Source organism: Apium graveolens, chromosome 1 (genome assembly GCF_009905375.1).
Source record: "Apium graveolens cultivar Ventura chromosome 1, ASM990537v1, whole genome shotgun sequence".
Taxonomy (NCBI): Eukaryota; Viridiplantae; Streptophyta; class Magnoliopsida; order Apiales; family Apiaceae; genus Apium; species Apium graveolens.
In genome coordinates, this window is record NC_133647.1 from 66458551 (window position 1) to 66481150 (window position 22600).

At 34.7% G+C, this 22600-nt stretch overlaps 1 long non-coding RNA gene across 1 annotated transcript in view; it reads left to right on the forward strand.

Annotated features, from left to right (window-relative positions):
* LOC141724645 (uncharacterized) overlaps positions 1–22600 on the forward strand; it is a 237801-nt gene that overhangs the window by 63334 nt on the left and 151867 nt on the right. The gene's annotated exons all lie outside the window — the stretch shown is intronic.

Below are 22600 nucleotides of genomic sequence, written 5' to 3' on the forward strand. Positions count from 1 at the left end.
TAAACAAGTTAGTGGTGGAATTTTCATTAGTCAAACTAAATATATTTATGATCTTTTAAAGAAGTTTGACTTAATGGATTGTTCATCTGCAAAAACTCCCATGGCCACTGCCACCAAGCTTAAATTAAAGAAGGCTGAAAAGTCTGTAGACATTCCAAGTTATAGAGGCATGGTTGGTTCACTTTTATATTTAACTGCTAGTAGACCTGATATAATGTTTTCTACATGTCTCTGTGCTAGATTTCAAGCTGACCCTAAAGAGTCTCACTAAGTGGCTATTAAAAGAATTTTCAGATATCTCAAAGGGACTCCAAATCTAGGAATTTGGTACCCTAGAGAGTCTGGATTTGATCTAATTGGCTACTCAGATACAGATTATGCAGGTTGTAAAATAAACAGGAAAAGCACAACTGGCACCTGTCAATTTCTAGGGAATAAGCTTGTGTCATGGTTCAGCAAGAAGCAAAATTTTGTTTCAACATCAACAGCTGAAGCTGAGTACATTGCTGCTGGTAGTTGCTGTGCACAGATATTGTGGATGAGAAATCAACTATTTCACTATGGACTAACTGTTGACAAAATTCCTATATTCTGTGACAACACAAGTGCCATTGCCATTACTGAAAATCCAGTGCAGCACTCAAGAACCAAGCACATTGACATCAAGTACCACTTCATAAGGGAACATGTGATGAAAGGTACAGTGGAACTTCATTTTATTCCAAGTGAAAAGCATATTGCAGACATATTTACCAAGCCACTTGATGAATCAACATTCACAAGATTAGTAAGTCAGCTAGGTATGCTTAATTATTCAAAAACTCATCTGCTTTGTAGCCTGAAATAAATCTGTGACAAGAACAAAATTGGTTTTAAGTAAAGATTATTCTATCAATGGATATTCCCTATCCGTTGAAAGCCAAAATTGTTCTATCAACGGATGTTCATTATCCGTTGAAAGACAAATACGTTTCTGGAAATTTTATCCTTCAACGGATAAAACAGTGTTAACCTTCAACGGATAACTATTTACCTCATCCGTTGAAGTGTCACATCAGTTACTTTAAGTGAGTCACAGCCGTTGATTTGTTTACTTAACCATTGATACATATGTACATTGTTGTATGTATTTGTATTAAAGGCAGTTTTCAGAATTTCTACAGTTTTCTTTATTTTCAAACAGTTGTAATTTGTTCAAAAGTATCATTTAATCATTTTATTTACGTTTTAATTCGAGAAAGTATAAAAGCCCATTGAATTTTTATTTTCACTTTACGCTTTCTTGCAATTTTTACTCTCTTTCTCTCCCAAAACTCTCAATCTTTTCTCTGCAATCTCTACTCACAACAATGGCACCTGTAGTCAAGATTATGTCTCAGTCTGGCTTTGTTTATGAAAAGAACAATTTCGTAGCCTTGGTGGAAAAGAATGAAGCCCATTCAGATTATCACAAGATGATGGACTTCATCAAGAACTGCAAACTAAGCTATGCAATGCTGGAAGCCCCAACTATCTATTGTGAGGTAATTGAGGAGATTTGGGCAACTGCAGAGTTCAACTCCACAGATATGACCATTGTTTTCTCTCTCAAAGGTAAGAATTACTGTATTAACTGTGATGATATACAGTCTTGCTTTAAGCTACCTGAGAATAATGCCATGACACCACACACTGATAATGATGTATCTGCTATGTTAGATTCCATAGGCTATTCTTTTGATTCTGCTAGTCTAGAGAGCATTAGAAGAAAGGGCCTTAGGAAAGAATGGAGTTTTCTTGGAGATGCCTTTATCAAGGTTTTCTCTGGGAAGATTAGCAATTTTGATGCCATAACTTCATCTCTTGTTAATATGCTCTATATGCTAGTTTCTGATAGGTACTTTAATTTTAGCAACTATGTCATGCTAGAATTAGGTTCCAGGTTATGTAACAAAGCTAATAGACCTCATAACATCTACTATGCTAGATTCTTTATGTTATTGGCTAACCATGTTGCTGAAGGTTTGGTCATAACTAATGAGAGCAATAAACTCAAATGCTGGATACAAGAGAAAAGGGTCCTTGCAGACCTTTTGAGAATTAACCTCAACAGCCAGGTGCCATTGGTATATTTACCAATAATGAATGCACCTCAGGTAAGTGAGGTAAATACTTCTGCAACTCCTACATCTTCCACCCCCATTGTTTCTTGCCTTCTAGTGTGGCAATGGAATCTGTGTCTTTGTCCCAACAGATTCCTACCAAAGCCACCAAAACTAAAATTCCAAAACACAAGTCAAAGAAAACCACCTCTGTTGTCTCTCAAAAGTCAACAGTTGTAACATCTACCATAAACCCTGAAGGGAGTGAACAGGGTGTGAGTGGTGAGGGGACGGGTGAACATTAAAAAACCCCCAGGATAAGGTGGGAGAGGTGAGTGGTACCCTAGCCAGCCAAGCCACAGTTTCTCAAAAGACTGTGGTGGTTCAAAAGGAGTCAAACACATCCCTAGTTGCATCCTCCTAAAAGGATGCAGCTATTGAAAATAGTCCCCAACCAGGGACACAGAACAAAATAGGGAGGGACACTGAAGCCACACATTCACCTGTCAAAGCTTTTTCAAGAAGAAAGAAGGCTAAAACCCTAGTTTCTACACAGGGGGCACACACTGCACAGATACATCCACCTGTATCTTTGCCTTCTCAAACTCAGCTTGATGTGGCTCCAGTAAATATGGAGTCACAGCCCCATTCTCACATAATAGACACACAACAATCACCAAATTCTCCATCACCATCTCTGGATGTGGATATGATATTCACATCAATTCCTGATTCTCCCTCTTTAAAACTCAGGGAGGAGCCCCACTCAAATCCTGGTGATCATCATCTGTTAGATGATTTGTTGGATCATCAGCCAATTCTTTCAGCCTTAGTTGAAGAATTTGTATCACCTCACTTAAAATCAATTCACACATATTCAACAATTATGTCACTTTCAAAATCTACATCTTTTCCTTCTTCAACGGATATCTATCATCCGTTGACAAGTGGTTGTTCTTCGATGGATAAGCTTAACAGCAGTTATACGTTGATATCATCAGTTTCCACTTCAACGGATACTCCCTATCCGTTGATGGTCTCTACACATATAACTAAATCAATTCCAAGTGTAGAAGACATGGTTAATGTACAATAACTTCTAGGATTGAGGGAAGGGAGTGATAATTTGAGTGAGAGGCTGGGTTGCTCCCAGGCAAAAGGAGAGGTTGAGAGTCAAAATATGCATGCTATTTCTTCCAGCATGGCAAAAGTAAGTGAGGGGAGTGCCACCTTAGTAGGTGAGGGTGAGGGTGTGAGGGTGTGTGTGAGCCAGGGGGAGCCCTTGATGCAAGAATATAGAGAAAATGAGAGAAAAGCAGGTACAAAAGCTATAAGGGTGGATCCAGTCATTGCTAGTGAGTCAATGATTGTGGATGATTCTGAAAAGGAAAGACAATTTCAGCAACATTACAAAGCTGAGATTGATAATATTTCCTTGGATGCTGACACTTTTACTCATCCTGTTTCAGCCTATCAACTGTTGGCTGCTCAGGGCAATGTGGAGGCAGAGCAGACTTTGAACATAGTGCACACTTCAGAATCACTTCAAAGAGATAAAGCTGCTGTTAATAGGATGCCTTCTCAAGCTGGTGAGCCATCTGAAGAATTTGAAGTAAATTCTAATGATGATGACTCTAATTCTCTGGATGGGAGCATGAACTTAGGGGGAGATGCAGGCCCAAGTTTTGTTCCAGATTTACCTGAATGGGCATGGACAAAGAAATCTACACCAGGACAGTTTGGTGTAGCTTTGGTCAAGCAAGTAATGGCTATTCAAAAGGCCCTTCAGGAGACTACAGATGCTGGTACAAAGGCTATTCTTCAAGCTCATCTAGACTCTGCATCTCTTGCAGTTGCAGCATATCAGACAGAATTTAAGTGCGGATGAACTCAAAAAGGATATTGTTGATCTGAAATCCTATAATTCTGAGAAGTTGGATTCAGTTATGCCTTATGGTACTATGCAAGATTTGTTGCTGAGATTGAGGAGAGAATCTGATTCTGACAAGAGGCTGGCCAAGTTGGAAACAAGAGTTCAAGTCATTGAAGACTCTGTGGTCACCATTCTTCAAAATCAACAATCTCAGAAAAATCTACTATTGCAGCTGGCAAAAGCACAAGGCTTGACCCCTATCCTTGATGATAACAAAAAGGGGGAGAATAAAAGGGAAGGGGAAGGAGAGCCATCAACAATAGTTCAAATATCTAAAGTGCTAGTTCCTGCCATCACCACTTCTCCAACTCTTCAAATCAAAGGAAAGCTTGATGGAATTGATCTAATCCAGATAGCAGCAGCTGAGATGAAAGTCAGAGAGCAAAGGAAGAAAATTGATGAAAGGATGCAACAAATCTTTGGTTCTACAACTTCTAAATCACAATCTGTGAAGCATAGCACAAAGGTGGAGCCAATCATTATGGAGCTCAAGCCAGTAAGGAGGAATAAGGTTGGAGAGTATTCCAAGAATCTGAAACCTATGGTTCTCAAGCCCAACAACAGATCCAATAAGGACTCTACAAAGAACCCTCTAAGCCTTGCTCAGTTGAATAAAGTGGACTTTCCTCTTCCAAAGCCTGATGAAGACAAGGTTTTGGGTGGTAATATCATGAAGCACAAGGAGACCAAGGATGTGGTTGAAAGGATGAACATGGCCATTATCTTTAGAGAGGGAAAGAGTATCTGTGTGATACAAGGACATCCCAAATTCTCAATAGCCAAGAGGGAAGAAGCCAGAAGGTTAAAGGAAGAAGCTAAAAAGCTAAAGGCTGACAAAAAAGCACAAGCAAACCTTGAAAAACAGCTAAAGTCAAGTCAAGCTGAAGAAAAGAAAGAAATTGAAGACAAGAGTGAAGATGTAGGTATGGGGGACATGATTAGTGATGATGTGGAAGAAAGAAGTAAGGAAAGAAAGGAATGGCAGAAAGGGAACAGAAAAAAGGCCAATGCAAAAAGGAAGATGGTAGATGAAACTGAAGAAACCCAATCAAAATCCAAACCACTACCTTCTATTCCTGAACCCATTGTCCTAACCCCTTCATAAACATCCATGGTGAAACAATCATTCCTAAGGAGGAACCAATTGATTGGGACACCATCAAATTGCCCACCTTCTTAACCACTTCTCCACTTCTCCACCATCAAAGAAACAGAAAAGGAAAATCAAATCAACACCTCCTCTAACCTCAATCAAATTCACTCAGAAGCCTAAGCCTAAGCCACAAGCCTCAAAGGATGCTTTCGGAAAGACTAGTGTTCAAATATAAAGAAGTGGGGAAAGGACTTGGCCTCTCTACAGAATTCTGAATAAAGGCTATTCTACCTTGATTAGAGTCTACTCAGCCATAAAAAGGGATTTTGGCTTTACCAGGACTGCCAAAACTGAGATTCTCAACAAGATTTCCAGCATAAGGAAAACTTGGTGGGAGCCCAATGCCTTGCCTAGAACATTACTCATCCAAGAGAGAGGAATTACAGTTCATAAATCACCTCATTGGTTGATGGAGTTCAGAGACAATAAAGGAGTCAGAAGATTTTTCAGACTTGAAGATCAACTCAAGATTGCCAGTAATGAAACTCTCAAGGATATGCAATCTAAGTTGGACATCAATGAAGAAGATGAAGCTGAGTTCTACAGACAACTCCAACTCCAAATAGAGGAGAATGACAGGAGGCTAGGAAAGAAAACAAGGGATCAAAGGAAAAGAAATTAATATGCTCAGGCTAAAGGAGCACCCTTGGAAACAATGTAATTCTTCAATTCTATCTCAGTATACACACTTTTGCAGTACTTTTGAATTTCTACTTTATTTCAGTTCATATGTTTGTTAAGTGTTTTGTTATCATCAAGTTAAACCCAAATTTATGCCTACAGTTCTAGTAGACATAAATAGGGGGAGATTGTTAGGAATATGTGTATTAGTTTGATGATAAGTTAAACAAAACACTTAAGTAGAAATCTAGTGTTTGTAGCCTCAACGGATAAGACCATTTTGGCTATCCGTTGAAAGAGTAGCTTTACTTAGAAATAAGTTTAGTATTGTAGCACATTTCATTCTCTGTATTTAAGTTGTAATTCTTAGATGTTGTGGGAAATTATCAGTCATGTTGACTACTAGTAGATATGCAAATAGGAGGGCTAATTGTAAATATTTCATGCCTTGTAATTTTGTATAAATGAAGTTGTATCAACTGATATTAAAGGCCTTCAACGGACGAGAAGCAAAGATTCAACGGATGTCTCTAAAGCTTCAACGGATGAGTGCTTCAACGGATAAAGCTTCAACTGCTAATGCATCAACGGATAAAGCTTCAATGGATAAAGCTTCAACGGATAAAGCATCAACGGATGAAAGCTTCAACGGATGCTTAGTTCAAATAGCAGTTGATAGTGACAATTCATAAGCTGACAGAGGCACATGGGTTGACAGAGACAAACTGGAATGTGGTAGCCTCTAGGAGGAATCAAGAAAATGCAGCATTTCCATTCTGGTGCAAACAAGGAAGTATTCAAAGATTCACAACTAAACCTAAATTGCATTGGATAGAGAAATGAAGAAGAAACATGTGAAGAATCTTTTAATTGTATTTTACAGTTTTGTCTTCACTTGTAAACTTGGTGATATATAAACCAAGTAGCAGCTAGTAATTAGAGTGTGCATTTTTCAGAGCTGTTTAGAAAAATCCAGAGAGAAAATCATCTAGTTTGTACTAGGACGCAACTGTGATTTAATTCTTTGAATCACAAATTTTCTGAAATAACACATCTCTGGTGGAACAACAAATCCACCAGAAAAGTTTTTAAGTCTGTTGTGTTCTTTACATTTGTGTTTGAATATATATCTGTCTGCATTAGCTGAAAGAAATTCACAGACACTTGTTCATCAAAACACAATAGCCCAGAAACTGCTCAAAACTTGAAAAAGTTTTGAGATTTACATTCAACCCCCCTTCTGTAAATCTCATTGTTAGTTCACTGGGAATAACATTTAGGTAGACAACATTTGTCAATTATATCAACTATATAACTCTTGGATAGCATGGTGGAACAATAATTGTTCATATTTATCTAATAAATCTCGCCAAACTCTATGCCTCTAAGTTCACAATCCTATTGTGGTAACTTAATTAAGTCAAACCCAATAGTCAAAAAGTATCAATATACTTCAACACATCTCCCACGATAGATAGGAGTACTTCGCTTTGGTGAACCCACTCCTTGTCGATCTAGGGGTTAACGCATTAAACTCACTGGAAGGCATCTGATCAACTTAATATTAACTTTAGGGTTTTGTTAATTTTAAAACGATCATGATCCCATCATAAAGAGATTCCGAGTTTTTCCTTGAATAAAATACTTCAAACCAATATTCTTCACTGGTTTGATTTTTTAGGTAGTGAGGGAGTCACAACGGTCTCGCTTAAAACCCACAACCTTACAAGTTCAATGAACTCGCTTTTGACAAAATCACCCCATGTCAGAAATAAAGAAAATTTATATTTTATTCCGTGTTTCATAAACAGGAGAATCTCATAATCATTTGTTGATTTTAAAATCTTGAATCGTTACAGATTTTATCTTGTTTAGCAAGCATGACATGGGTGTCGTATCTAATACATACATCCTTAATCTAATTAAGCATGCATTATTAAACTACTCTACACATACATTCATCATATGAACATATATATGTAAAGTGCAATAAATTAAACATGGATGGTTCTGGCTTCCTCCTATGTGAGCTTTATCAAGTTAATAACAAAGATCTAGGTCAGTCTAAGGTGGAAAATAAATACAAGCTAATTATGACATGTCTTCTTTCTTGTATTGCTTCCTTGGATGACCTCCATGTGGGATTACCCTTCATTAATATTCAAATCTTCATATCTTCGTGTACATTACGAGAATAAAATATAAAACTAATCTAATGAACTTACAAGAAGAACTTGAGTTACATTCGAGATTTAATATTTACAAGATCCAAGGACATGTAAGCCGTATTTAAAAAACCAAAACCATTAACCTAAGGTCATAAGCCATAACCATCCACCATGTTCAATTAACACATAAGAACATGTTAGAACACATAATATGATCTTAACATATCATACCTATCATGATCTAATCATAAAAACCAAATATGAAAAAATCAGAAAATTTGAAATTAAATCTGATAAAATAAATCGCAGATTTCAGGGTCTAAACGATGTCAAACGCCTTACAGATCAGTCGATCATAGCTTTAGCTATCCGTTTCGTTCAAACTCTCGATTCCATATGAAATGGCGTATTTGTTCGCCAAAATCAAACACCAGACACCGATTTCAGCAAATCCGCTGCATTCGATTTAAAATCGTATCAAATACGATTCTTATAATAAGAAAAAACACAAAACATGTATATATCAGTATATATACAGACTATATAATCATTATATGATTATAAAACTCTCATGAATATCATATATTCAAAACATATACATACATACACATATATAAACATAACAAGATGTAAAATATACAAAATCAAATACATAACAATCATGGAATATTGTATACATGTTATTATCATAAAACCAGTAAAAATATAAACGAATTAAACACTTTTCGCAAGTAGCTCTGATACCACTGAAGGGTTTCGAGCATATAAACGCAAAGGAAACATTAATTAAAAATGTGAAAAAAATAGAATTTTCGAAACCCACCACAGGATCCATGCGAAAAACAGATATTTAATTCGTAGATCAGATTGTTTACCTTAAGAAGTTTTATAATTTGGTTGAATAATGGAGATCCCAAGATTGTTCAATCACCACGCATCCCACTCTCGCTATCTACGCTTTATCGATATCCACACGAATTCTTGAACTCAAGGATTGGATGTGTACTAGCACAAACTCGTTTCTTCTTGCTATCTCCATCTTCTCTCTTGGTGGCTAGGGTTTTAGTAAAAGTCTTGCACACAAAATCAGCCACACAAGAGATATTATCTAGAGAGTAGAAAAAGAATTATAACTCTTAACTAATTAGGAGTTATTCAATTACCACGCATCCCACTCTCGCTATCTACGCTTCATTGATATCCACACGAATTCTTGAACTCAAGGATTGGATGTGTACTAGCACAAACTCGTTTCTTCTTGCTATCTCCATCTTCTCTCTTGGTGGCTAGGGTTTTATTAAAAGTCTTGCACACAAAATCAGCCACACAAGAGATATTATCTAGAGAGTAGAAAAAGATTTATAACTCTTAACTAATTAGGAGTTATTATTAATTCAAAATTCTTATTTGTATAATAATTAAGTCACACATATTTATTTTACAACTTAATTTCATAATTGATATTAGTAAATTCGAATATCATTATTTATCTAATTAATTAAGTCATACTTAATTAATATTATAAGTAATTCGAACTATTTTAATTTAATTTAAATACAATTTAAATTAAATCATCCTTCAAGCAATCTTTGTGTCTGAACCTATAGGTTATTATTACGTTGGCAACGAATTTTAAATCTAATTTAAAATCGTACATAATGAGCGGCATCTAGTAATACATCTTTGCTACCCAAATAATAATAATTGAATCGGTGATCGATTAAATCTTTTATGAATAATGTACAATGTAATATAATCCATTTAACCAAATATTATAGATTAAACTAGAGGCATGTAATGTGTCATCTTCATCACAATTTAATCCAAGTTTTCTTGATCAATGAGTAGACTATCATATCAAATCAACATTTGAGCGTGGCCACGCCTTTCATAGTCTAGATGACACAAGAGGCCAATAATATCATTCCTAAAATAGGAGGGTTAAATCCCATCTAGATCATTAATATTCCTTATACGGTTCATAATATACACAATGTCCACTTTTATCATTACCCGGTCAAGGATAACTTTTAATGGAATCAATGTATATTAATTCTCGTATAGAAATATAATGACTTCAGGTCTAAGGACCATTACATCATTATCACTGTGAGAATTACTTATGATACAACAGACATGTAGAATCTCACATCGGGTCTGTCCAGCACCATTTACATTTACATATGCCTATGTTTTTTACTTTAGTATCACTATACCTATGATCAATGGGATATGATCACCGGTCAACAAACACACCACTCTTAATGCATTATTATTGTCCCTTAATAATAATACTCGACTAGGGACCTTTAGGAATATTGATACTATTCTCATAATCTCATTTCTAAGTCACATAATTAGACATATAGAATTGCATATCATATTTCAAGGACATTTATTAATCTAACATTTATATCGCATTAAATTAAGAATTAATAAATTTTAAAGGGAATAATCGATAGAACATAAACATTAATAATCCAAATGTCTTAGACTTAAACATCATAGTGTTGTCTCTGGGGCACAAACACTAACAATTTATACATGTAAAGAGTAACACAATTTGTATTATGATTATTATGAACTGAAACCCTTTTTAAATAAAGAAAAATATGTTTCTGCGTGTGTAAATGATGATAGTAAGGATGTTAACATAAACTCTAATAAGAAGTCTTATGCTGCATATGTTAACAAACTTAAAAAAGCCAAAGGATCCAAGAAAGTATGGTTCCTTAAAAACACTAACTGATTTGAAATACTGATTGCAGGGTAACAAGAGAAATACTCTAGTCTTGGACAGTGGATGCTCAGGACATATGACTGGTTATAAATCCCTGCTATCAGAATTTGAGGAGAAAGCTGGCCAAAGTGTTTATTATGGAGATGGCAACTTAGGAAAAATCTTGGGATATGGAAAAATCAAAATTGGAAATATCATCATTGAAAATGTAGCTCTGGTTGCAGGACTCAAGCATATTCTGATCAGTGTGAGTCAAATCTGTGATAGAGGTTACCATGTGAACTTCTGTGAGGAGCACTGTGAAATTGTTAGTAAGACCGATGGCAAAATTGTAATGACTGGTTTAAGACATGGTAGTTTATATGAAGCCAGGGTCTCCACAAATACTGATGAATCAGAAGTTTGTCTACTTAGTAGAGCATCTGTGGAAGACAGCTGGTGTAATATCCGGGACATAGTGTGCAAATATTTTTTATTGATAAATAACTATTATGTGAATATACTATGATTTTTGGTGAATTATCTGATGATTGGTGTTGTTATGTGGATGTTTATATGTGGTAAAGTATAAGTATGTTAATTTTATTATGTCCTGAATAAAATATAGATTATTAAGGCATTTTTATGATAATTTTTGGGAGTGTTATATGATTTTATATTGATTTATGAATTTATTAATTATTTTCTGAGTAATTACAAAATCATTTTCTAAAGCCGAGAATTGTCCAACCTCAACCGTTTTTACGTTTTTATAATCTGAAACTCTTCCGAAAACTACTTCTAACCTAATCTCGTAATTCCGGACATTTTCCGTGTTTTGACTTTTTCGATCTGGATTACGGTTTGACCCGTGCGCGGCCCGACACAATATTTTCGATACGCTAACCCTTTTCGATAACATTATCTTCGTACAAATAATTTTATACAAGCCCGGTTTTGATAATTATCCAAAACATGATAATGCTTATCCAAAATAGAATAATGCTTATCCAAAATAGGATAGTGCTTATCCAAAACAGGATAATGTTTATCCAAAATGTTATCCAATCAGATCATTTTATAGTTACTTAGCGGCTAAGAAACGTATTTATCGATCCAGACCGTACTAATATTCTGTAAATATAAATAGCCCTTTTCTTATTTCATTTTATTCGTAAAATCATATTCCGACAGTACAAACCAGAGAAAATCCTAATAAAATACCGCGTTCTTGAAAATCAATCGCACAAACGAAGGCGTTATCAAACTCCGATTCGGGCGTGCAATATATCAAAACGAAGCTCTCAAAAACCTCTTTCTGAATCCACCAACTATTTTGGTGCAGAAATCAAGGTATATTTCTTATTGAATTGTTTTATTTCGAATTTATTAAAGATTAAATTATGAAAATTTGTTTTTGATGTTGTTGATATGGTTTGATGATTCCATCATGTAAATAATATTTTTCTGGTCAATTTAGTATATTATATGTCAAAAATAGAGTTCAATAATGTAATAACCCCAAAATTTTGAACTTTTTGTAATCCTTATGAATAGTGTTTTTGCTGATATTGAATAAGAAAACTGTTCATGCCACACTATGTAGGGGTTCTTTTATGGATATTCTGAGATTTTATTGGTACTCTATATGATATATAAGTGTATGTAAAGATCGTCAGAATCCAAATTTGAACCTTTTAATTTTTCCCGAAAATCCACCAGATATCGAAAGAATTGAGTATAAGGTAACAAGATAAAAAGGATTTAAATTCAAGGATTTTAATAGAGGATCATAAAAAGGAATATAATGTATTGAGAAAGGTTAAGCGAACCTAAGTAAAAGATCCCGGGTATGATCCCTCAAACGATAAATGAAAACGAAAGTTAAACGAACCGTATAACAGATCAGCGGTCATTAGCCAAATAATTAAAAGCTAATCAAAGAGATTAGTGGGGATGATGTCATCAAACCAATGAGAAGAGGACAAAGGAGGGAGGGTGACATCACATGGTAACATAAGCATGACCAAGCAAGTGTGTTGTTGGTTGAATTAGAACCACACAAAAATTACCATGGTAAAAAGGTAACAAAACAAATCAAAAAATCAACCAACCAAGCCAACAATTCATTTTCACCAAAAACACAACATTTTCTCACCTTTCTTCTTCCATGCTCTCGGCTTTTTCTTCTTTTCCAAAGCAAGAAAATCAAAAATCAAGTTCCAAGCATTGTTAAATCACAAGGTAATTATCTAAGACTCCTTATGCATAGTTATGGATATCCTATAAGTTTGAGCTCCTAAATCATTCACAATCTCTTCCTAAAAATCATGGAAGAAGATGGTGAATAGTGTTTTTCAAGAACTAAAATTTTTGTTCTTGAAGTTTTGTTTAGTTTAAGCTTGGATAAGGACTTTAAGGGTGATTCCAAGCCATTCTCTTGATTCTCCACTCTCCAAGGAAGGTATAACCCCTCCAAACCCTAACTTTGTTTGAGTAATTAAGTTTAGTTTTGTTGATTTTAATTCAAGGGAGGCTTGCTTGTTGTGAATGTAGAGATTAGTTAGTTTTGTGAAGTTTTGGAGTGGTAATTCTTGGATTGTTGAGTAATGAACTTAAGTATAGTTAAATTCAAGTTTAAGAATAAGTATAAATTGTTAATGTTGAGTTGTTGGGGCTGTTATGATGTATTATGGATGGAGTTTTGATTGGGTTGTGATTGTGGATTGATTGTGGGTTGAATTGGAGTGTTTTAAATTTGGGTAATCGCGTAAACATAGCCGTCGTAATGTCCGATTTACTTTAGGCTGTTTTTGTTCTTAACATTAGGACCCGTGAACTCGCTGCTAGGTTTTGACCATTGCCATAATTAGATAGTTCATGTTACGAGCTTCGTTTTGATATGTAGTTCGTTTAATTCCGATGTACGGTTTAGGAGAAACGGCCGTTTTAAGTAACGACGTTTCACGAACGAATCATTACCCCTCGCCTTACTTTGAAACATAGGTTAAAGACCAAAAAGGCCTAATTGGAGTATGAAACAATTATGTAAACTGTATTAGGCAGTTGGTAAGACACTCGCGAAAGAATTACCTTAAAACTCATAATGGTTAATTTATTAAAAATGGTAGAGCCGAGGGTACTCGAGCGACTTAAGAGAATCAGTAAGCGCAAAGCAAGCATTAGAGTCTAAATTGGTTAAAGTATAGATTGATAAGTGACTTTGGTTTAATTCCAACTTATATGTTGTTTATAGGTTACCAGACTCGTCCCAAGCCATTTATGACCCCCAGTCGCTCAGGCAAGTTTTCTATCCGTTATACTGTTGTTGTGATGTATACATTTGTACATGCATTATCTTGTGATAGATGCATAATGGTTACTTACCAAATTCTTGCGATATATTGTAGCATGTGATATGGTATATATGCATGCCTATTTCATATTCTTGATACATATATCTGTTGATTCAGTTGATAATACCTATGCTAGAGATAAGCGGTAATTTGCATATACCCTTAGTATAGGGACCCAAAGGTGAACTTTTTCTAAAACCGGGAGTCGAGGCTCCAGAGTATATATATATATATATATATATATATATATATATATATATATATGAATAGTTTTCAAAACTATGAATTGAATAAGGTTTATTCGATAACTTTATTTTATTAATGAATATTATCTTGAATATTCATTCGAGGGCTTATGATCCCGTTTATTTTATTATTGAATATTATTTCGAATATTCATTCGAGGGCTTATGACTCCGTTTATTTTATTAATGAATATTATTTTGAATATTCGTTAGAGGACATATGACTCTGATTATTTACTAAATAATATTCTTTATTTTATTATAGAATAACGTGTAGATAATCAAACTTACTTTTGATTATTCAAATAAAGATATTACTTTCGTATAAGTACATCTTTGCTTATTTAAGATTCATTTCAAGTATAAGTTTTACAACTTCTACTTCAATTATTTTTATAAAGATTATTCTTTATGGGAATATTATTTAAATAATAATATTCAGATATTTTCTAATATATTGGGACTGATTTATTTTATTAAATCAGCATTACTCCAAACATTCTAAAAAATGTTTTGCGAGTCTTCAAAATGATTTTAAAAGTTAGAGCGGATCCCAATACTCATTATATATTTAAGATCCTCCTTTCGAAGGGGATTTAAATACTCGCTCAAAACCTGAGGGATCCGGCTCTGTGGTGTATTTTATATTCGCAACAAGGTTGCTATTTTGATAAAAGAGTTTTGATTACTTACCCAATACTCGGGAAGTAAAATTCTTGGAACAAGTTAATCCATTAACAGGCATCGCCTGGGAAATATCGGTGAGTTTTCCTTTCCAACTAGATATGACTTCTTGGTGGAGCCGTATCAACAAGTTTCTACTTGGGGAAGGTGAGGACGAGCTTTACGTTTCAGAGTCATGGATTTCATCTGAACTAGGAGTGGTGTAAGCGGTCGAGTGGCGCCGGCCCAGCCTAATTATATTGGCCCAAATGGCCTGGAAGTTCCGCTAAGACGGTCTATTCCTTAGGAGTCCAGTGTTCGGTTGACAAGTAAATCCGACAGGTTCTCCTCTACATGTAGAAAATGGTGGGGTTGTACTACTGCGACTGATCATCGTAAGTGGTCTTCCTAGCGCGACAAACTCCCGTAATGAGTTCATCATCCAGTTGGATAATTCTGCAACACTACCCGTAGCTTTTCGATCAAAAGGCTACGAATGGGTGGTTGCCGAAGCATTGACAGGGTCAAACAGTTGTAATGGTGTTTCCATTGAATGAAGTATCTCGTAACTTCATTTTCTTTAAAAAATAGAATATTTCAGAGATTGAATCTATTCAAGTCTTAGCTTGTGGTCTCATCTATGGGATGACCTGTTGAAACTTATTATACTTTGAACAGTAATAGTTCAAGTAGATTTCTAAAAATGGTATAAGTATAATGAAGTAATTGGTAACTTCACCTTCCTTAAAACTTATATCCAGTAAGTAATTACCTTACACTTGATAAAGGATTCTAGTAAGTTATCCATTTAGATACCTGTATTATTGTTTACACTATATATTATCTTGCGAGCTGTAATGCTCACTCTTGCTTCATTTCTTCATCACACAACAACAGTTAGGAAAGATGGCCAGACTCAAGCAGACCCAGCGCAAGCGCGTGGGAAGCGCCCCGCGTCTTCCCGTTGATGTTGTAGCTGCTATAGCTGCAGAGGTAGATCTATTGGTAGATTAGGCATTCTACTTTTGGGAACCAAATATTGTATAATTATAACTTGTGGCAGATAATGGCAATTAACTGTAAATTTATCAAGTAATCATTTTGGGTTGTAATAACATTTAAATTGTGGATTCAAGTACTTGTACTTATTTCAATTTCATCTCTGAGACTATAACGGGTTGTGGTGTGTGTTAGTATGGGGTCACAACATAAGGTTATTTATTATTAATTAAGTGAAGTGATATTGTGGAAAGAAAGACCGTGACGACCCGGATCCCTGACCCCGGATCTGGGGGTGCCACAAATAACATAGAGAAAATGATGTTTGATTCTCGGATTTTGAAACTAGGGTTGTTGGTATGAATGTTCTTAATTGAAAATTAGGCGTTTCTTTGTTAGGGTTATTAGACGATTTGAATGATTGAGTTATGTTCCTGGTTAAATTTGGGATCCATTCATGTATATGTGTACAACGAACGATTTTTGGATACCCCGTAATTGAGCTCGCTGGATTTTATTCGAGTTCGTCGGCTTTTTATTTGATTTTTATCGGAGTTTGTTCTGAGATGAACGTTGGTGTTTGATTATTGGTTATTTGTGTAGCTGGAAGGGATTAGAACAGATTGGCAACAAAAACTCGTTCGATTCGTGTTGGGATTGGGCTTCACTGGAGGTTATTCCGGTCGCCGGGAACTAGGTTCTTCACGAACCCGTTTATCTTCTTGGTGGCCTGGATTTTGACCCGGTTTGACCCGATTTTGATCCAATTGATTTCAGAATCAATTCTGAAATTACGTTTTTACAGTTTAGTCCCCAGAGTTTCAGAAGTATGCAAAAATTGGATTTCTGTTTTGTTTATTTTCTAAAATGTATTTTCTTTTTATAAAATTTTCAGAAATTGATTACTATTTATTTAAAAATTCAAAAATTCATTATTTAATCTCTTAAAAATTTATTTTTTAAAAATAAATGTTAATTATTTAATTAATTAATTTTAGTTGGTAATTAATTACTTAATTAGTCAATTAATTTAAATATTAATTGATTAATTAATTTAATTAGTTATTAATTAATATTAATTTATTTAATAATTAGATTTAATTATTTACCTTTGATTTAAAAATTCTGAAAAATAATTTCGAGCTTTAAAATATTATTTTAAATTATTTTCAAGGCTCGATAATTATTATAAAATTATTTTAAAGTCAGATTCGGGTGTTCGAACCCCATTATTTAATTATAAATTGATTCGGAGTCCCGTTTTAATTTCAAAAAATGTTCAAAAATTCGTATTAAATACGTGGAAAATCATTTTGACCCCGAACCTTCTTTGAAAAATTATTTTGATCGAATATCTTGCATGTTATGTGCTACATGCTATCTAATTGATGTGTTATATGCCTATGTGGTTATTGTCTGACGGGTTTTGTTGTAACTTTTAATCCGTAAATCAGATTTGGGTAAAACGAAGGGTAGATAAAAGCTTATGACGTCTATGTGACGATTAGAATGATATGAGATTGAGTATTGATAGATACTTGTGATGCCTAGCAGAGTAAGCAAGGTATAGAAAAAGAAAGTCAGTGATCCATAAATAGAAGTGATGCGTAGAAAGAGAAGGCAAGTGATTGACGAATAGAAGAAAGGCATTTAAAAAGAAGGAAAGTGATTGAAAAGTAAAACTGTTAGATGAGTACAAGTAAAGTTGGAAATCATCAGTGATAAGGCATGTCCTTCTGAACATTTCTTCGAAATATATTGCAAATATTTCTGAACTTTCTCATAACATGTTGCTAGTATTCAAAATAAATCTTGTTTTACATTGCAAGCGTTTTAAACTATTCAACCTTGAACCCTGATCATATCATTGAACTTGAGCTGTAAGCTTTATTTCTTGTAAACCACCAACGGTTGATTTCCCCGATATTAAATTATAAAAATACAGTACTACTCTCCAAATACATATACACCATAAACCAAATATTGGAACAGAATTTCTTGAGCATACAGAAACTTATATACCCCATAATACCCTATGACATCAAAGATCTATTCCATGTATTACCATAGAACCATTGTTCATCAAATACCTGATTCTTCAACCGGGTTGAAGCCATTCTTCATATATATATATATACATATATATCTTGATATACCCTGGTGATACCTGTGAAATGTTTTATGCTCTGAGATAAATGATTTATCAATTTTAATCATGATTCTGTTTTTATTGAATTGTAATGGTTATCATATTGAGTTATTTTAGAATTGGACGGTTTTATAAATGTGGACCGAATTCGTGGTCAGACCATATTCATGGTCATATTAGGCCAATGCGTGCCTTGGATCCAATATATAGAGCAAAGCTGGGAGCCTTGCTCGGGGTTGGTGCGTGACTGATCAACATCCTAACCTTGGTTTTTAAAATAAAAAGAGAATATCCAATTCTATTCATTGATTATCCAGAAACTTGATTCTTCTGAATCATTTCGACTGATCATTGTTGAACGTCAGGTATTGCTAATATGACTTGATGAGCTAGTTAGCTCACTCTTGCAAATCTGTTATCTTATTTTATAGTTGAAAAGGAAATTATTGGAAATGAGGATTCCCAGTCCAGTGTGCGAGCTAGGATTCCAGGATAAGATGGACCGAGTTAGCAGGAGCTTTATAATGTAGATGAGTTCTGTAAGATTGTAAGAATGATATCATTATCAGTTGTAAGCGAAACTAGTTGGGATTTGGTACGATGTAATAAAAGTTAAGGTTGTGGCTTGTTTTATACTTTAACATGTTGTGATCCATGGTTATGGTAAGTAGGGTCTTTACATATATTACTTTCATAAGCAGGTATATGTATTGAGTGTGTGTGTGTGTCTTGTGAAACCCAAACTTCTGACCCGGGTTTGGAGGGCGTCACAGCTGGAACTGGCAGAAAAGACTTTCTCACCTCAATTTCAATAATATCAATGAACTTGTGAGGAAATATCTTGTGAGAGGATTTCCCAATGTAGTGTTTACTCCTGATGACTTATGTGAGTCATGCCAGAAAGTCAAGCAAAGAAAAACATCTTTCAAGAGTAAAACTGAATCCTCTATTCTTGAACTATATAATCAACTTCATATTGATCTCTTTGGTCCAGTAAATGTTATGTTAATTGTCAAGAAGAGGTATGTACTCATAATTGTTGATGAATATACAAGATACACATGGGTGTATTTTCTGCACACCAAGGATGAATCTTCATACATTCTTCTTGATAATGTAAGAGAGCTGGAAAAAGGATCAACATACAAAGTGAAGATCATCAGAAGTGATAATGGAATTGAATTCAAGAATAGCTCTATGGAAGAGTTCTGCAAACTCAAGAGGATAAAATAATAATTTTTTGCTCCTAGAACTCCACAAGAAAATGGAGTTGTTGAAAGTAAGAATAGAACTCTCATAGAAGCCGCAAAAACCATGCTAGAGGAAGCAAGATTGCCTACCTACTTCTGGGATGAGGCTGTACAAACTGCTAGCTTTACACAAAATGCAACATTGATCAACATACATGGAAAACACCATTTGAGATGGTGAAGGGAAAAAAGCCAAATTTTAAGTACTTTCATATTTTTTGTTGTAAATTTTTTATTCTCAAAACTCATCCGGAGCAGCTTACCAAGTTTGATCTAAAAGCTGATGAATACATTTTTGTGTGATATCCATTATCTACAAAAGCCTTCAGAGTTTACAATCCGAGGACAAGAACAGTCAAGAACCCATACATGTATATTTTGATGAGAAGAAGATTACATGTCTAGAATATGCAGATGACCATGACAAGTTGAGATTTAAAAATGAAGTACCATATGCTGAACTCTTAAATCCTGATCTTGATATAGTAAATCCTGATATTACTCAAAGCTCAAGAGGAGATTAATGGATTTGAAAGGAACAAAGTCTGGACTTTTGTGCCAAGACCAAAGAATATATCAGTTATTGGTACAAAGTGGGTGTTCAAAAACAAAATTGATAGTGTGGGCATAATTACAAGACACAAAGCAAGACTGGTTGCAAAGGGTTATTCACAGCAAGAAGGCATTGATTATGATGAGAATTTTGCTCCAGTTGCAAAGCTTGAGGCAATAAGAATTTTTCTAGCCTATGTTGCTCACAAGAAGTTTAAAGTGTTCCAAATGGATGTAAATAGTGCATTTCTAAATGGAGAACTTGAAGAGGAAGTTTATGTTAAACAGCCTCTAGGGTTCATTGATCCAGATCATGTCTGCATACTGGATAAAGCACTCTATGGAGTAAAACAAGCTCCAAGGGCCTGGTATGAAATACTTGCTCTATTTCTGATAGAAAGTGGTTTCACAAGAGGTACAATTGACAAAACTCTCTTTTATAAATACCATAGTAAAGACTTGTTATTAGTACAGATATATGTTGATGATATCATTTTTGGATCTACTCATGATAAACTTTATGAGAGATTTTCAAAGCTAATGCAGTCTAGATATCAACTGAGCATGATGGGAGAATTGAGTTATTTTCTGGGCTTACAAGTTAAACAGGCTGATGAAGGGATCTTCATAAATCAATCCAAATACACCCGGAGTTTGCTCAAAAGATTTGGAATGCAAGACAGCTCAACTGCATCAACTCCCATGGCCACTGCAACCAAATTAGATTTAAATAATAGTTCTTCAGTAGATATAAGTAACTACAGAGGTATGATTGGCTCACTCCTATATTTGACTGCTAGTAGACCTGATATCATATATGCTACTTTTCTCTGTGCAAGGTTCCAAACTGATCTAAGGGAACCTCATCTATTAGCTATAAAAAGAATTTTTAAATATCTCAAAGGCACCATGAATCCGGGATTGTGGTATCCTAGATATTCAGACTTGAAGCTAATTGGATATTCATATGCTGATTTTGCAGGATGCAAAATAGACAAGAAAAGCACTTTTAGAAGCTGCCACTTTCTTGGTGGAGGATTGGCTTCTTGGTATAGCAAGAAACAAAAGTCATTTTCCACATCAACTGCAGAAGCTGAATATATTGATGCAGGAAGCTGTTGTGCTCAGAATCTATGGATGAAGAATCAGTTACTGGATTATGGGTTAGATTATTATGCCACTCCTATATATTGTGATAATCAAAGTGCTATTGCAATGATAGGAAATACAGTGCAACATTCAATGACTAAACACATCAGCATCATGTATCATTTTATAAGGGAACATATGGAAGAAGGTATAGTGGAATTGGTCTTTGTTCCAGCAGATCAGTAATTAGCAGATATATTCACCAAACCTCTCTATGAAGCTACTTTCACAAGATTGTTGAATGAATTGGGAATGATATAGGAACATTTCTCAAACTCTGATGATTAAGAAATAACTACTGATAGTTAGAGTATGATATCTTATCATTATGTATCAATACTTGCTAGTTATTGATAATTGTGTTAAATTCTGATGCCCTGCAAGCATGCAATTAATTTCATTCAGTATCTGCATGATTAAACTCTGATTATGTGTATAAGCTCTGATAGTGGTCAAACCTGTTTTGACTAATAGATCCTGACAGTAGTTGTTAAATTCTGATATTGGTCAAACTAGTGTTGACTGACAAATTCGGATAGTCATGATTAAGTACTGGTAATGGTCAAACTTTGATTGACTATTAATCTCTGTTGACGATTTTCGAAGTTATTTAAATATTGCTTTAGTCACTATTTTAATTACAAGTTTGAAGTTAGCTGCAAGTGGGTAATTTTTTATGGTTATAGATGTTTACACGTTGACGTGAGGATATGAAACACGTTCAGTTAATTCAAAACTTTATTCCCGGGAAATATATATGCAATAACACACGTTTATATGATTACTTTTACAGTTAATCATATATTTACACATGTCGCATTAAACTGAATTGTGTCTGAATTAGTGGAGAGATGTGTTATATAAAATCAATTTTTGATTTCAGAAAATACTTTACTTATCTCTGTTATTTTCTCTCTGCTACTTTACATTTTCTCACCCGTAAACTCTGAAACTCTAAATTATGTTCGAAAATTTTTCTTGCAAATTAACCATGACTTCACTTGTTGCTTCTAAACCATTTGATTATGGTGGTGCAAAGTTTGTGACTAACAACTATTTTCCTATCCTGAATAAGAACAGTGTGAATGTTGATTTTCATATTTTTCAAGACTTTCTTAAATCTAGTGAGATTGGGTTTGCTCTCACAGATCCACCCACAATCTCTGTTGACCAGATGCTTCCTATCTGGAAGACTGGAGTCTATGATGATGGAGGAGCTAATGGGTCTCCAAGCCTTGAATTTGAATTTGATAATAAGACAATGACTGTAACTCCTCAAACTGTAAGGGATGCATTCTAGATGCGTACTCATACCTCCTATACTAGATTCATGGGAGATACTAAAATGAGGAGATTCTTCACTGAGATGGGCTACGACAAGGATTTGAAGAACCTTGGTCAACTAAAAAGGAACGGGCTTAGGAAGGAATGGAATTTCTTCTTCGACTGCAACACAAAGGCCTTCAATAACAAATCTTCTAATTTTAACGCCTTACCCATCATGATACAATAAATAGAGTACTCTCTAATTCATGGTTCACATTATGATTATGGTAGAGTAG